At 33.9% G+C, this 16,835-nt stretch overlaps 1 protein-coding gene across 3 annotated transcripts in view; it reads right to left on the bottom strand.

The window, feature by feature from the left end:
* The window catches only part of LOC136968921 (nucleosome assembly protein 1-like 1-B), a 63,996-nt gene extending 59,331 nt beyond the window's left edge, over positions 1-4,665 (bottom strand). For 2 of the 3 annotated variants that reach the window (XM_067263024.1, XM_067263079.1), the window contains exon 1: positions 4,546-4,657. The gene's annotated coding sequence lies outside the window, so the exon portion shown is untranslated. Of the gene's footprint in view, positions 1-4,545 lie in introns of all 3 variants that reach the window. The other variant, XM_067263150.1, reaches the window with a different exon arrangement.
* Between the last annotated feature and the right edge of the window lie 12,170 nt (positions 4,666-16,835).

Below are 16,835 nucleotides of genomic sequence, written 5' to 3'. Positions count from 1 at the left end.
GTCTCAGGAGCTGACAACCGAGGAGTTACACGATCTACATTCGCAGCAGCATACGATGGTTCAACGAAAAATTAGTTCTGAAGAGAAGCCAGAGATGGAGGAGGTTATCTCTACAAGAGATATAAAGGATATCTTGGAAATGTGGGAGAAAGTTGTGGAGTTCGTGGATAAAAATCACCCCGAAAAAGTTGCAACTGGTCGTGCATCGGAGTTGTTCAACGAAACTTGCCTAACTCATTTCCGCAATATCCTGAAAGAGAGGAAGAAACAAACCTCCTTGGACAGTTTTTTTAAACGATCTGCAGGTGAAAATGAGCAAAGCGTGACGAAAAAAGTGAAGACCAGTGACAAAAATTAAGCGCTTCTGTAAGCACTTCACTTTTTCTTTTATTATGTTTTTATAGAATATGTATTTGTTATTTATAAACAAATGTTTCTTCTTGTAAATACATTTTTCTTATTCAAAAACACTTAACAAAAACAACTGAGGTGGTGTTTTGGGAGCTGGAACGGATTAATGGCATTTCAATTAATTTCAATAGGGAAAATTGCTTTGAGATTACGAGCCACCACTTTCACAGATAGTGACAAATTTTTGTTTGAGTATAATAATTTGGCCACTCACTGTATATTAAAACATGACAATTTAAAATAATATTTTAACAATAAGACAAAGTTTAATAAATTCTTTTTAATTATTAAATTATAAAATTAATTTGCAATAATAATTTTTACAATTTGTACTAATATTGGATGTGGTTGAGAATTATTAATATATATTTGCTATTTTTTTTCTTTTTTTTTGTTCTAATATTGGACTAAATTAAAACATGACAATTTGAAATATTTTAACAATAAGACAAAGTAAAAGGGAAATAGTTTAATACAATAATTATTTAAATTATATTTGTTACTTATTTAATACCTATACAAGACATTGATTTTGAAAATATCTATTTTTTGTTCAATTAAGAATTGTTTGTAAGATAGAATATTGCAAAAAGAACAATGCTTTTTAAAATATTTGTGGTAATAACAATTCTTTTTAATATTATCTGATCTTGGAAACCCAAGAAGTTTGATGTCTAAATAACTGTAGCTCGTTTTTAAAAAGACTTTTTTTTCCTATCTATCCACCTTTAAATAAAAATAATTCTTTATACGTTGAGAAATAATTTAATAAGTTTTGTAAATTACTGTTTGATCCAGCTAGTTATATCCAATGGTTTTTTGTCTATAAAATTTAACCCATGAATTTTTTTTTATAGTAAAATCGACTTGCCATTGATCTTTTGCTGGTAATTGATGCTTTTTAACAGAATCTATAGCCCAAGATTTCTCTTGAAAAATTAATTTTGTGATCAGTGCTACCTAAACCACCACTACTACTCTTTACACACAGACTTCTACGCACATGTTTTCCCCCGCGAGTTTTAATACAATTTGTTGCCAATAAACATCCAAGAGCAGCCAGTATGTCGTGATCAGATGCCATGGCCGACTGACTAACAGATTTTCCTCCTCGTGTGGGGGGCGATAGGAAATTCTGAATTTCCTCAAGGCCAGGCCTGCACAGTTATTCCTCAAAGGATTTTCTTAACGTGCATGGCCCCCTTAAGTGTTGATGGACAATTTATTTCCAATAAACAAAAATATCTGTCATTATCTCTGATAATTCCATCTAGAGAACAGCACATCTGGACAATGCACTCTTCATCTGACAAGTTTTCTATCAGTATACTCTATTTGAATCAGCTGCGGTTGCGTTGGTTTGTTTTTATGTATCCTTTTCTTATTCCCAAAATGTGGCTAAGCCCTGTTGCTTGTATGTATTCCTTTTTTAAAGTTGCTAGTTTATTCCAAGCTTGTGGTAAATTTGTTCTTGATTCTATTTTTTTTATTCTTCACTAATAAAAAAAGGACATGCTGCATGTTTCCATCTACTAAGAAGTCCTCCCCTGTTTGAGCAAAAGGCATTAATCATTTTCCATTGGTCATTAAGCTGAAAATAATACACTGCCATTAAGTTGATATGTTTATGTTGATTCTTTTATCAGTTCTCTTATGTCCTACATTGATAACAGCAAGTCTTGCATGTACAGTACTTTTTCTTTTGCAATAAACATTAGAGAGATTTTTAAAATTTTTGAATTGTTTTTATTAAAATAAAACATACATTTTTATAAAATTAAATTTTAATTACATTTTTAAAAAATGATCAAAAGAAACATAATAGATGATTAACTTTCCTCTGGGCAACTTACTTGTAATGGAATTTGTTAGCAGATTTATATACATGCATTTGTGGAACACATACCAAAAGTTGTATATTTTTAAATATTTTGAGTAACATAATGAAAATAGCCTGTTAATTTTAATTTTTCCTTGTTCTAATGGATTTTCTACAAAAAAAAGAAAAGGTCCTCAAAAGTGACAGGAAATAAAATTATTTCTTAAAACCATGTTCATTGCACCTATGTACGTGCATGTTTGTAATTACATTTTTCAAATTTCCACTACAAGAGGGCACTTTACCGTAGTGCCATCTGATTTAGGCAGGAAGCGCATATTCTCCATGTCAATTATTCCTTGTATTCAAGTTTCTTGCACAAAGTCGGCAGGGATTCATCCTAACAAGACGAAACTTCATATTTGAGTAATTCTGACCAAATGCAAAAAATTTAGGAAGTGGACACACCTTTTGACAAAAAAAAATTTACATCAAAATAAGGGACACCCTAATATACATATACACCATAAAATGTGAAGAAATAAAAGTTGTATGTAACTATATACGAGTTAAATATACAGAGACTTGTTTTCGCTAAACAGGAAATGTCACAATTTTTAATCTCGTTTTATAAGCTTTAAATGTGAGGGATAATAATGGTACCAAATAATAATGCTAATGATAAAGTAAAATGATAGTTATACATAAAAAAACTGAACTAAAGTTCCAAAGGTTCAAACCTGTCGTCTAGCATGTGCCTCGTGCCTTATCCACTCAGGTAAGCTAAACACTCAATTTTCAGAGGCCCAATTTTTGGAAATGCTTAACTGGGGTCCAACTGTTACAAGGAGCATTTAATGCTACATGCCCACCAAGTTTCATTTGAATCGGAGATCCAAACATCCAGCCCTCTCCTCATTAGCAATAGAAATAATTTTTGAATAACTTTTTAAGGAATAATTCCAAATAACATGTTTGATCACACATTTAAACAGTATTTCACATGTTCTGTTATATAAAAATTTTTGTTTTCGTCTCCTAAAAAACGATTAAAATAAAAAAAGGTCACTCCAAAAAAACTCCCCAAATTTTCTATCAGTCAATAAAAAATGTCCAATCCAGAAACCTGGGCAGTGGTGCAGCTTTCGGTTCTCGACATCAATTCTCACTTCTCTGCTCAAATTCGCTGCATGACATCACAAAATGACTAGGCGTGGTGCATGGGAGTTAGACATTCTGCAGTTGTTCCCAAAGCGTGCTTTGCGATTCAATTTCACACTGATCATCAAAATGAGCAGACTAGGATTTTTGTCACCACTCGCCATCGCCAGTATTATGTTTTTATTGCCACTTTAATAAAAATATCACCAAGTGGCAATTTTGGCACTATGCAGTGCAATCCCTACATACATGCGTGTGCATTTAACACATACACACCGTAAATACTTTTAATTATATTAAATTATAAAAGTATTCATAAAGCATCAAACTTTTAGATTCTCTATTAAAATTTTCATAATTCTAGCAATTGAGGAAAAAACACATTTTTATAAAAATTCATTTTACAAACAATATTTATGCCATCCAAACAGATACACATGCAATTTTTGTGCTTTATTTTCTTATAGAATAGAATTACTTATAAAACTAAAGAGCAGTTAGAAAAACAACAGATTTGAACAGTTGTCTTGAAAAGCTTTTACATTTCACTCGCAACTGCCCACACACTATTGTCGACAACTCTGCATTACTACATAATATGTAATATTACTTCTAACTCAATGATTCACTATAAAAAAAGTTTCAAAATTTTCCAGACTTTCATATACATTCTTATAAAACTTTAGAATGATATCTAAATTAGTATAAACACGACCATTAAACTTTTTACCTAATCTTATAATAGAGACAACCAGACAACTGGAAGCAATATGTAGGATAACAAAATGGAATAAATCTGCAACACTTTCTTACCACAGAACACAGATTTATTCAACTTAACGAATAGAATCATGAATAATGGTGAATATCATTTTCAAAGGAATAAATTACTTCAGAGTCAGATAACTCATTGGGAGAATCAACTATCAATTTGAAAAGGAACATAAAGCATTGATCTTCAACACAAAAATCCAATACCGTTAGGCCTAGCATCTTCAGAACAAAAGCATTCTTTTTAATCGGCTACCTCTGACACAAAGAATTCTTACGTATCCTCCAAAATAAGGATACGACATATTCGAATTAACATTATTTAAATATATTCGGGCGTTTCATAGAATATCTAATCTTTTTTTTTATAACTTCGGTCTTACCTGGAAAGCTGTATTCACACCAGCACACCTCTAAGAGAGCGAGAAAGACAGATTGTGTTTTTTGCCGCTATAGTCGCATTGGCGCTAATATCTGATCACATGATCACAGACGCATTTTGTACGCAACGAGGTAATTCTAAACTCGATTAAATTTAAATACGTTTTTTTCAAAAAATACCATTAAATCATTTTTCATACGAAAATTTCAAAATTTAATACGGGGATATTAATTATATATTAAGAATTTCTTAAAATATCGCATTACGACATTCACGTTATAAACTACGTATCAAATGAAATGTCTTAAGTTTAATTTAAATTACGTATTTTTATAAAATTGTCACAATTGTATTATAATTATGAATAAATCATAAATGAACGATAAAATATTATTTAGAAATTTTCTGTAAAATTAAGACACTCGAAATTTATTTTTTGAAGATACTTTAGAGACATCGATATCAAAAGAATGATTTAAAACTATGCGGTTGAACTTGTCTTAAGATTTTATTTTTAGTAAAGTGAATCAAGAGTTTTTGGCTGTCTTTTTAGAATACGAAGATAAATTAAACTGCAGAAACTCTTTGTTTCCTGTATTAGAAATAAATCTTAAGATAAAAAACTTAAAATGTGTATTTTTTAATATGCTTTCTCGGAATAAAAAAAAATGGTGAATTAATGATTATCAACATCCAACGATCGCCTAAATGATCGGGCTGCAATTGCCAAATTGTAGCCCGATCATTTAGGCCGGTGGTGGTCAACCTGGTCCCTACTGCCCACTAGTGGGCGATTCGAGCTTTCGTGGTGGGCGGTAGGGCTTTTGTCCGATGCTGAAGCTACTTTCCGTCATCATCGCGCATCCATGACTCAAGTTCTACTGCACTCTAGTGAGCGTAACAAGGCAGAGTGTAACAGCGGCCATCACTAAAGCTGAGCTTGTTTCGTAGTGGGCCCCAAAGTTCTAGGACCTTGGGTGGGCCCAGACTTGCCAGATTTGGCTACTTTTTTCACTTTGGCGTATAAAAACATATGGCGCACTGGCAAAAAATTGTCTGTGTATTAAAAACATAAGCAAAGAATAAAAAGATAAATTTAACTACCTATTTTTACTAAACCTTCTCTCAAAAATTACAAGTACTGTACTTTGCAGTTGCGCTAAATTAAGTTATTGCAGAACTGGTGGGAGGTTAGAAAATTTTACTACCAACAAAGATACAAAAGTGGGCAATAGGTATAAAAAGGTTGGCTATCCCTGATTTAGGCGATCGTTGGATGTTTATATATACTCGTCGGGCTTTACGGTGCTTGTTATATTATTATCTAATAATTAATTATACTCTATTACTGTAATTCATTTTCTTGTTTAGGATGTTGAATATAGGCTATTAAAAAATAGTGAAATCTATTCTATTTGTTTAAAAATGTTAAGGATACAAATGATATAAATTTTAGGTTTATTCAAAGCTCGCAGGATAACAGCAGTTTAATATCAAATATATAGGCCCTAATAATAGAAAGAAGACGCGAACAACCCTCCGTCCCAGAAGTCTTAATATGACGTCCTCGGTACTTCGGTAACAATTTTATTTTCCTGTTTTTTGTCTCGTGCAATCCTAATTAAGCTGATGTTCATGAAGAAGAGCATCCAAACTAAACTCGATCGGAATACCCCTTGAGAAATCGACAAATGGCTGCGCGACTTCACTTCAGTTCCCGTTCCGGAAAATTTCTCAGATCGAAAAAACAGAATTGAACCCACGTTAAAACTATATAGGAAGTTAGGGTGCTGCCGATCTTCAGAATTTTGACTGGGAATACAATGCTTATTTCCTATACGGTTCTGCTGTGGCCGTTGGCCATATTAATGTATATTTTGTTTTTTATAAATTTATAAATTTAAGTTAGGTTTAAGATTTTTTTTGTTTCTCTCCCTTTCCTGTTGACACAAAAAAAAGAAAAAAAAAGGAAAAAAAAGAAAAGAAAAGAAAAGAAAAAAAGAAAAACTTCCTTCTTAATCATTTTACTATCTAATTGTTTTACCACCTGATGGGGAGTGATGCCTCCGATGAAAAACAGCGTTGTTAAAAACAACGTAATAAAAAAACAGAGAGGAGAGGAAAAGAAGAAAAAAAGTGAGAAGGGATCTCGGCTCTCGACAAGAAAGGTCGTGGAGCACGGGTTGTAAGTTGGAACGACATAGGAGAGAGGTTGAAGCTCGACGAGTGAGGTCGAGACGGAGAAGATCTAGTGTTAAAGTAGACAAAGAACTTCCTGATGAACTGCCAATCTTATTGGACGGATTTGAGTGGATTATCGACACAGTGAACAAGAGGTACCTACCGAAACAGATGATAAGAGGCATCAGTAACCCCGCCCAGCGTCACGGAGCACTCAGAGCAAAAATCCCGGGTATTTTCACCTTCCCCTTTTTTCTGTACGTATATTCTCTCTTTCTTCCATTCTTATAGTCTGTAAGTAGGTTTAAGATAGATAAGGACCCCTTGTAATATTAGTAGTTTTAGTTTATGTATTCTGGACTTTGTAATTTCACCGCCTACACGTTGGGATCCAGTGTAAAAGAACCCTGTAGTGTAGCGAATAAAAGTATAGTTTTTGTAAATTAACAAAGTGTGTTTGTTAATCCTTGATTTACCATTCGCTGTCGGTTATAACACTGCATTGCGTGGGCTACTAGACCTGGATGGAAACAGCTGTGATAATTCATTTGGATCTTCAGGTGGTAGGAGTGAGACCCTAACTTCCTGTCAACCCTTACAAATGAACACTTAACACCTCAATGTTGGATAATCTCCCAACAACAATCGGCGGGTGAATAAAACCACTGAACACTAGTAATGAGTTTGCACCTGACCAACGGGCTAACCACGTGAAATTTTTCCGGTTTTCTTCACGTATATAATACCTAAGTAGGAGCCAATTTCCCATAGAAAGTCATCTCGGGAGGCATCCTTGGCAGATCGCCAACGTGTTCCATTGCCGTATCCTATTAAAACAGCGGTTCCCAACCACTGGTCCGCGGACCCCCAGTGGTCCGCAAGAGCTAAAATATGGTCCGCGAAAGATTTAAAACTTTTATTCATTTTAAATTGTTATTCCCACATTGATACAAACTGAATTTAATTTTTAATAAAAATGTTATGTTTTCTACGAGGTATTATAATAGTACTGCTAAAGCATGTTACTCTTGAGTTTAACGATTACTTATGTTAAAAGTTTTGATTAAAGTTTATTTTTAGATTGACACAGTTTATTTTTCTTAAACCTTGTTGTCCCGACGGCCGGATGGCCGAGCGGTAAAAGTGGCAGCCTACCGCTCTGGGGGACCCGGGATCGCATCCGAACGGGTCGAATAATCCCCAGGAATTTTTCGGTGGGTGGTCCGTTCGGATATGTCGGGCCCCGTCCCTCACCACCCGGTCGCCCCATTGTGGGCCTGGCCGAACCCATAATGGGCCTACTAAAAGAGGCCCTCTTAGTGCCCACAGGGCGGAAAGAGTTAAAAAAAAAAAAAAAAAAAAAAAAAAACATTGTTGTCCCTGCTAACAACGAAATCAAAGTGGTCCCTGGTCAGAAAAAGGTTGGGAACCGCTGTGTTAAAACAATCCAGAGGCGTAGCTATCGTGGAGCAGTTGGAGCAAAATGCTCCAGGCGCACGCGTCATGAGGGCGCCAAATTAGAAAGGGCGAAATAAAAATTTGTAAAAACATTTGTAAAAAAATTTTGGATGTAATAGTTAATCAATTAACTATTAGATTTGAATCCGTTCGACAATTATTTACGCTTTTTAAGTGCTTATTATCTGCATATCTTGTCGCGTCATCTGATAAAAATGATCTGGAAGGATCAGAATTTTTAGAATCGGCATATCCCTGTGATATTTTACCTAGTTTTGGACCTCAACTACTTCGATTTAAAATGTGTTTATTAGGATGTCCCTTACTTTTCGAATATTTTTTTTCTAACGCATAGGGCCTAGTTTTGTTTATTTCACCCTTAAATACTCCCACAATAAATTTCAGCTCATTTTGATCACTAGAACCCGTGCCGACTTGCATCGAATCATTTCTATCATATGGTGCTTTTTTTTTTTTTGTAACTCTTTCCGCCCTGTGGGCACTAAGAGGGCCTCTTATAGCAAGCCCATTATGAGTTCGGCCAGGCCCACAATGGGGCGGCCGGGTGGTGAGGGACGGGGACCGACGTATCCGGATGCACCACCTCCCGAAAAATTCCTGGGGATTTTTCGACCCGTCCGGATTCGATTCCGGGTCCCCCAGGGCGGCAGGCTGCGAACCTTGACCGCTCGGCCATCCGGCCGCCCATCATATGGTGCTAGAGAAGTGGCACGTATTCGCTTTGTTTGCCATTGTAACACAATTTGTCGGGCTATTAACAAATATAGTTTTTTCGAAGATGTCAGTGGAATTACAAAGCACTAAAAAACATATTTTCTTAGTCGGAGAGATAAACCACCAAATCACGGGTGCAAAATTACCGTCAAATCGGCAAGTACTCGCAGTTTTGTTTTTTAACATTCGCGAAGTTAAACTAACTGTGAGTGAAAGCGTAAATCTTGTAATACGCGAGTGTATCATATTTTGGGAAAAAGCTAGAATACCTAAAAATCTATACCTAACTGTGTCAAGAAATTGGTGGATCTTTATCACATATGGAGAGTTTCCATACCTGATAAATATCAAAGAAAAGGTCGGCGTCAATTGTATTCTATGTATTTTTTAATGTCATTTGTCGGTTTTAAGTTGTTACCATCTGTCTCTGATTGGACAATTAAAAAGGATAATTCTGCAAAGACCCAAAATTATTTGTATGGTCATAATATTGATTTAATCAAAATGAGCTGAAATTTATTGTGGGAGTATTTAAGGGTAAAATAAACAAAACTAGGCCCTATGCGTTAGAAAAAAAAATATTCGAAAAATAAGGGACACCCAAGTGTTTATATAGTCAGGTAGAAAAAATTACTTCTATAATCGAAGTTGCCGAACTACAGTCAAACCTGTTTTTATGCGGGGGATAGGGACCGCATTAAAAAAAACGCATTAAAAAAAATCTCACGAAACTTCACGAATGGCTGTAAATAATAGTTTTTGCAACACAATTAAAAAATATTTTTTTTATGCGGTCAACAGGGACCGCATAAAAAAAGTCTCACATAGAAAATAACTCAAAACCGTACGAAATAGAATTTATTGACAACAGATGTCAGCACTTGACTGCATCGTCTGGTCTATCGTCTGTTTTACATATTTTTGTCCAGGTGGTGTTTTGTTGACTTAAAAAGTAAATTATTTCATTTTTCGCATATTCATGCAATAATATTACTATAATAAGTGCATTTATGCTATAATAAGTTTATTTAGCTATAATAAGTCAACGTAAGACATGACGAATCGCACGAGACTAGTCGCCAACTATACCGCACAAATTAAAAATTCGCATTAAAAAAATCGCACAAATAAAAAGAGCGCATAAAAACAGGTTTGACTGTACTTTTAATTCACATCGCAGCCTCAATAGGTTTTCTGACATTATTGTAGCATGCTACATTTTTTTTTTTAACTTTATGGGAGACGACAGCAACAGCAAAACGAAGTTTTTCAAAACTAAAATTAATTAAAACTTATTTAAAAAGCAGCATGTCACAATACCGTCTTAGCTCTGCTATAGAAATTGAAGAAACAATAACTTATCAACTTGATCTGGAGAAGGTGATTGACCGATTTTCAAACGAAAAAGCACGAAAACAACAGTCCTGAAGTTTTTATGTATTAATATGTATTTGTTACGAAACTAAACTTGCATATATTTTGTCAATACAGTTTATATACTATGTAATAAAAAGGCCGGATGGCTGAGCGGTCAAGGTGGCAACTTAACGCTTTGGGAAACTCTGGATCCAGACGAGTCGAAAAATCCCCAGAAATTTTTCGGTGGGTGATCCGTCCGGATATGTCGGGCCCTGTCCTTCACCACTCGGCTGTTCCATTGTGGACTTGGATTACTGAAAGAGGCCGTCTTATTGTCCACAGGGCGGAAAGAATTAAAAGAAAAAAAAAACAATATAGTAAATATTATTAGGTACTCTGTACTTAAAGAATTATATTTGTATTTATTGAATTGAATATCTTATTGTCGAAATGCCTCGAATCTCAAATGAATTGTTAAGTAAGGTTTTAAATCAAAATAATTAAATATATGTTTTAAAATTAAATTTTCAAAATAAATTGCGCGAGACCTCTTCCGAGGGACAAGAGGCGCACCGATTCTACTTGCTCCAGGGCGCTGAATATGTAGCTACGCCACTGAAACAATCTATAATTTACGCTTGAGAAACCATAAGATTCTTAATTGAATTTCATGGTTTCTGCCATTATCACGATAGATCCTATCGTGATAATGGAAGAATTCTTAACAGTGATCTCATTACTGATCCACCATGACAGTTCTAAGTCAACAAGAATAGTTTTCATTTTATTTAATAATGTAAGAATGTTTAAGACAAACAATTAAGCTGATTATATATACTGTATATGCAATTAATACTAAATATAATTAATTTAATAAATGTCATGCCTAATATTTGACTTATAATTATTATTTGCAAAAATTATTCATCATCATGATTTTCAAATTATATATATACATAAACTTCAATAATAAATTTTTGAAATTTTTAAAACAATTTTCTTAGTATGAATAAACAAATTATTCGATATAATCATTTAGAAATGTATTCGTATTTTAAACATCCGGAAAATAAAATGATAATAATAAACTGCGAAAATAATTTCAGAAAACATATTCACATATCCTATCATTGTAGTACAGTCAAACCTGTTTTTATGCGGGGGATAGGGACCGCATTAAAAAAAACGCATTAAAAAAATCTCACGAAACTTCACGAATGGCTGTAAATAATAGTTTTCGCAACACAATTAAAAAAATAATTTTTTATGCGGTCAACAGGGACCGCATAAAAAAAGTCTCACATAGAAAATAACTCAAAACCGTACGAAATAGAATTTATTGACAACAGATGTCAGCACTTGACTGCATCGTCTGGTCTATCGTCTGTTTTACATATTTTTGTCCAAGTGGTGTTTTGTTGACTTAAAAAGTAAATTATTTCATTTTTCGCATATTCATGCAATAATATTACTATAATAAGTGCATTTATGCTATAATAAGTTTATTTAGCTATAATAAGTCAACGTGAGACATGACGAATCGCACGAGACTAGTCGCCAACTATACCGCACAAATTAAAAATTCGCATTAAAAAAATCGCACAAATAAAAATCGCACATAAAAGGAGCGCATAAAAACAGGTTTGACTGTATTTATGAAACCGTGCCGGTGCTTATTCTGCAACTTGAACACTAACTATATGGTGTATTTACTCGGACACATGGCAAATTTCATCACTAATTTTTCTTCGAAGAAAATCAACTGAAGAAAAATTAGTGATGAAATTTGCCATGTGTCCGAGTAAATACACCATATAGTTAGTGTTCAAGTTGCAGAATATCCTATCATTATTATATTTATTTATTTTTTTTTTATACAACAAATATTAATGCTAATATTAACGATCCAGTAATTTTATTTGATTTATCCGAAAATTTTAATTATTTCAACAAAAATGTGATGAAAGAAATCGTATGTTCGAAGGAAGTTTTCGAAATTTTTATTTATCGATTGTTAGCCGACCAAAAGACCGAAGCGTAAAAATTTCGGACTACCGCTCTGAGGAACCCGGGATTGAATCCGGACCAGCGTCGTAACTAGTCTTTTATGCGCCCGGTGCGAGCTTCTGTAACTACGCCCCAAAACTATGATATAAAACTTGGTCCAGGACATTTCTACGCCCCCCGAGGGTCTATGCCCTGTGCCTGGGCACCGCTGGCACCGCCCTAGTTACGGCACTGATCCGGACTGGTCGAAATCACAGAAATTTTTCGGGAGGTGGTCCGTTAATGATAGATGAGGACAGACATGTCCTCATCTATCATTAACCGCCCGGCCGAACCCACGATGGCTCGAAAAAATCCTCTTAGTGCCAAATGGCAGAGAGACAATTGATTCTTTCCATTTTTATAGTTTATTCAAATGAAAATAAAACTTTAAAGAATCAAATAAAATGAGGACTTCTTTCAGACAAAGTAACAGTCAGCGTCATTTATATATATATAAACGGATAAATGTTGAGTAAGATAGGACTTTTTGAATTAAGGGGCCATTTGGATCAAAAACCGTCTACTGCATATCCGGTTTGCGCAGATTGACCGCTATTATGAATGAGATTATTTGTAGAGTCATATCCACACAGAACCAGAGAATTTATTCTTCGTTATCTATTCTTCGATTTCCATACATTCTCCTAGAAGTAGCCGAAGCATGTCTAGTTCTAAAAACATTGTCACATAATAGTAAGCGATTGCATTATAGTACTTACTCCTTATAACTTTTTAGATATAACCCAAACTCTATTTGTCGCGAATTCTGTAGAAACTACTACGACAAACAACAAAGCAATTAGTAAAATCTTTTCAAATTAGCGATACAATTTGCGTTGAATTAATTTCGAAACCTATGGGACTATACGAATAATTCTTCTCGGGCTATTTGAATCGACGTGATTTCATAATATTGATTATACATTAAATTATTTACTCAAAATGTATAAAATATTCTCAGCGATACTAATTCGTTGCCAATAAAAATATTACAGCGGGTGATGATAGCACAAAACTATAAGTAAAACATCTTAATGTCCGATTTTCGTCATTTCGCCAATAAACTCTTCTATGCCATAGTTTGTACTAAGGCGCTAGATAACCCAGGTATGCTCATCCGCCATGTTGGTCCTTAGAAAGCAGACGACTCTCATAGAAGTTCAATAGAAGGGACAAGAAAATAATCATAAATTCAACTGAGTCAACTGCAATATTTCTTTCATTTAGATATTCGATACAGTACTTTCCATAACATCTTCCCAGACAGGGATTTTTGTATGTGACATCCAATAAAAACTTTGAATTGCAAAAATTGAACAGTCCAATGATTTAAATATTCAAGTCCAGTTTGATACATAATTAAACAATTTCTGTTTATATTTTGGTATTGACAGTGATTAAAATTCTGAAGGAAAATACAGAATTGGAGAAAATTCTGCACTTGTCAATGGGAGAAAATTTGTTTCTAACCTAACGTTTAAGACGGCCGGATGGCCGAGCGGTAAAGGTGGCAGCCTACCGCTCTGGGGGACCCGGGATCGAATTCGAACGGGTCGAATAATCCCCAAAAATTTCTCGGGAGGTGGTCCGTTCGGATATGTCGGGCCCCGTCCCTCACCACCCGGTCGCCCCATTGTGGGCCTGGCCGAACCCATAATGGGCCTACTAAAAGAGGCCCTCTTAGTGCCCACAGGGCGGAAAGAGTTAAAAAAAAAAAAAACCTAACGCTTAAAATATCAGAAACTTCTTCCAAAATAGACATTGTTTCTCTAAACACTATTAGATTCTTTTTCCATTTTTAAAAAACTTTGGTGAAAACTATATATATAACTATAATTTTGTTTTATATGCTAATGAATGTACGAACATTAGATATGCTTCATTTAATGGGTTTCAAAGAATGATTTAAGCACAACTGGAGGCTTCTCTATAGATAAATAACTTTTTAGTGGCTCATACATTTCTAATACTCGTGCGATTACTTGATATAAGGATAACTACCGGGTTTAAGAATTTGCTTATATTTAACTTCGATAAGAAAAAAACAAAATTCTTTTAATTACCATTAATAAAACCAATAGTAAATAGCCAGGACGATAATTACATCAAAATTTTACAAGAAAATTCTAAAAACAATTTTTCTGGAATATTCTTGTAAATCTTAAATATAAACATTTAATTTTGTATACACTAATCTAATGGTCTTCATAGTGGGGTCCGCGTACCCCAGGGGTAATCAAAGTGATACTTGGGTTAAGTCAAAGTTTTCCTTCAAAATATTGTGTGTGTGTCCTGTTTGCGGTCTGTCTAATCTTACAGTCATCCTCCCGATGAAGTAAGCTCACATCACTTGCGATCATATACGGGAAAAATTCAAATTGTGGGTAGCGGGAAATTTAGCAGAAATTATATATTTATAGTGAAAATTTCGCAACTTTTTCTCAGTAATTTATTTCCTAAACAGATTTTATATGTACATTTTTCTAATTTATTTGAAAAGTTTTTTTTACAGACGAATGAGATTCATTTAGACTCGACATTCCTTCCAATTCCTTGTCCTAATATATATGCGAGTACCCCAAAACGACAGATTTTTAAACATCTAATAACAGGTATGCAGCACCGGTCAAAACACAACGTTTTTATTTTGTGTTACTTAATCAAAATGATTTATATTATATTATATAGGGTACAACTTATAATTATTTTTGTCGTAGGGGTACGCCATCAAAAAAGTTTGGAGATCAAATTGCACTAACCTATACAGCAATGTTTTTCAACCACAGTATCGCTTAGAGGTGTCGTGTAATTTTAAAATCGTATAAGTAGTATAGGTATTGTACAAGTATAAATGGATTATTATTCTCAAATAAATGTTTACGTAGTCATTAAAATTGTATTATTGCAAATGTATATTATTTCATAATATATGCAAACCTTTGATTTTTCCAGCAAAGTATTTTTGAATACTTCCGTATTGTGTGTGTCACATGACCAAATAGGTTGGAAAACACTGCTATGCAGTAGTCCTTTGTTCCTAGCTTTTTAAATTTTGTTTTATACTTCTGTAATGGCAATAACCTTAATTTTGAAAGTAGGAATGAGTTTTATAAAAGAAACAAATTGAAAATATTATTAACGGGAAGATATCTGTGGATGTATGTGGCATGTGAGCGCGAATGTTGGCGTCTATTTCATTTAATATCACAGGATGAATTAAAGATGACACGAAATTTGGCACGGTAACATGATTATGAGGGACATTGATGATGATAAAGATGGAGGAGGTGGGAAATAGTGGGCGATCTCGAGAGAGATCGGACTTAACGAAGGTTACTCGTTATTAGCATTTACGATATTTTTATAAAACCAATCACTACCCTCAAAATTAAGCTTTTTGTCATAATATAAAAACATTGTTTTCACAACAAAATCTCATAAAAGATGGCATGAGACACACAACACATGCAACTCATTGTAGGAATTTCTTTTGGCTTTTCTGGGTTGAAATCGTCGAAATTGGCAAAAAATCTCGGAAGGTCAAAGTTGATACGATTACAATACTTTACCGTGTTATATACACAAGAAGCCAGGAAAGTAAGATGGAAGATTAGTTTCAGTTGCCTACAAACCAATAAAAATGAAAGGTTAAACCAATTAAGATTGTTCTTATTTCTGTCTGAGCAACGCTGAACTTACCTGATAGTGTGACCAGAGTCGGCCCCATTTTTACTGATTTCAACTCCTTTCGCTACGAAGTTGCTTCCAACTCCAAAGCCCCATTAAGTTTAAAAAATGTGTTTTAATTTAAAGATAAAGTTCAAGTTTAGGTGTATAAATTAATATAGATACAGCTTATAATTGATAAATCTTCTCCATTAAATTACACAAATTAACTTTAAGTGTGTCTATATAAACCGTACACAAAAAATAGCACATATTACTGTCACATGAATTCTTATAAAGCTACCAACGTTTATATTGATGAGCCCTGAATTTTTTGGGAGCCACTTAAAGTTTTGATTTTAATATATTATACTAAAGTAAACTGAAAAACAAATATGGCTTGTTACGTATTTCGGTTCTATTATGTTTAATACGATGTTAGAGTAATTAAACAGTATTGAACTGATCAACACTTTGGTTGGTTTATGAGCTAATGGTGTAACACACGGACAGTCTCCTCTGCGGACTTTCTACGGGAAACTGATCAGTATTTAGATGTTAAACACACGAAAACACTAAAACCTGCAAGCAGCACTGTGACGGTTAAGCACGAACTCGGAACCGACTATTATTTTAATATGTTATTTTGATGCAGTAGGTACTGTACTTAATGTCAGTATCAGCAACATAATATGGTTTCCATTCTAGTCTTGAGTTAAATATTAATTTTTCTTTTTCAATTAGATTATTATTTTGTATATAAAATCAAATACTTTTCATTACTTTAATTTTGTCTCTATAAATAATAGTCATCTGTAAATATCAAACAGTTAGAATACTTTT

This window comes from Centruroides vittatus, unplaced genomic scaffold, assembly GCF_030686945.1.
Source record: "Centruroides vittatus isolate TY-2023 unplaced genomic scaffold, ASM3068694v2 contig_10, whole genome shotgun sequence".
Classification (NCBI taxonomy): domain Eukaryota; kingdom Metazoa; phylum Arthropoda; class Arachnida; order Scorpiones; family Buthidae; genus Centruroides; species Centruroides vittatus.
This window is presented reverse-complemented; position numbering and strand designations above follow the sequence as displayed.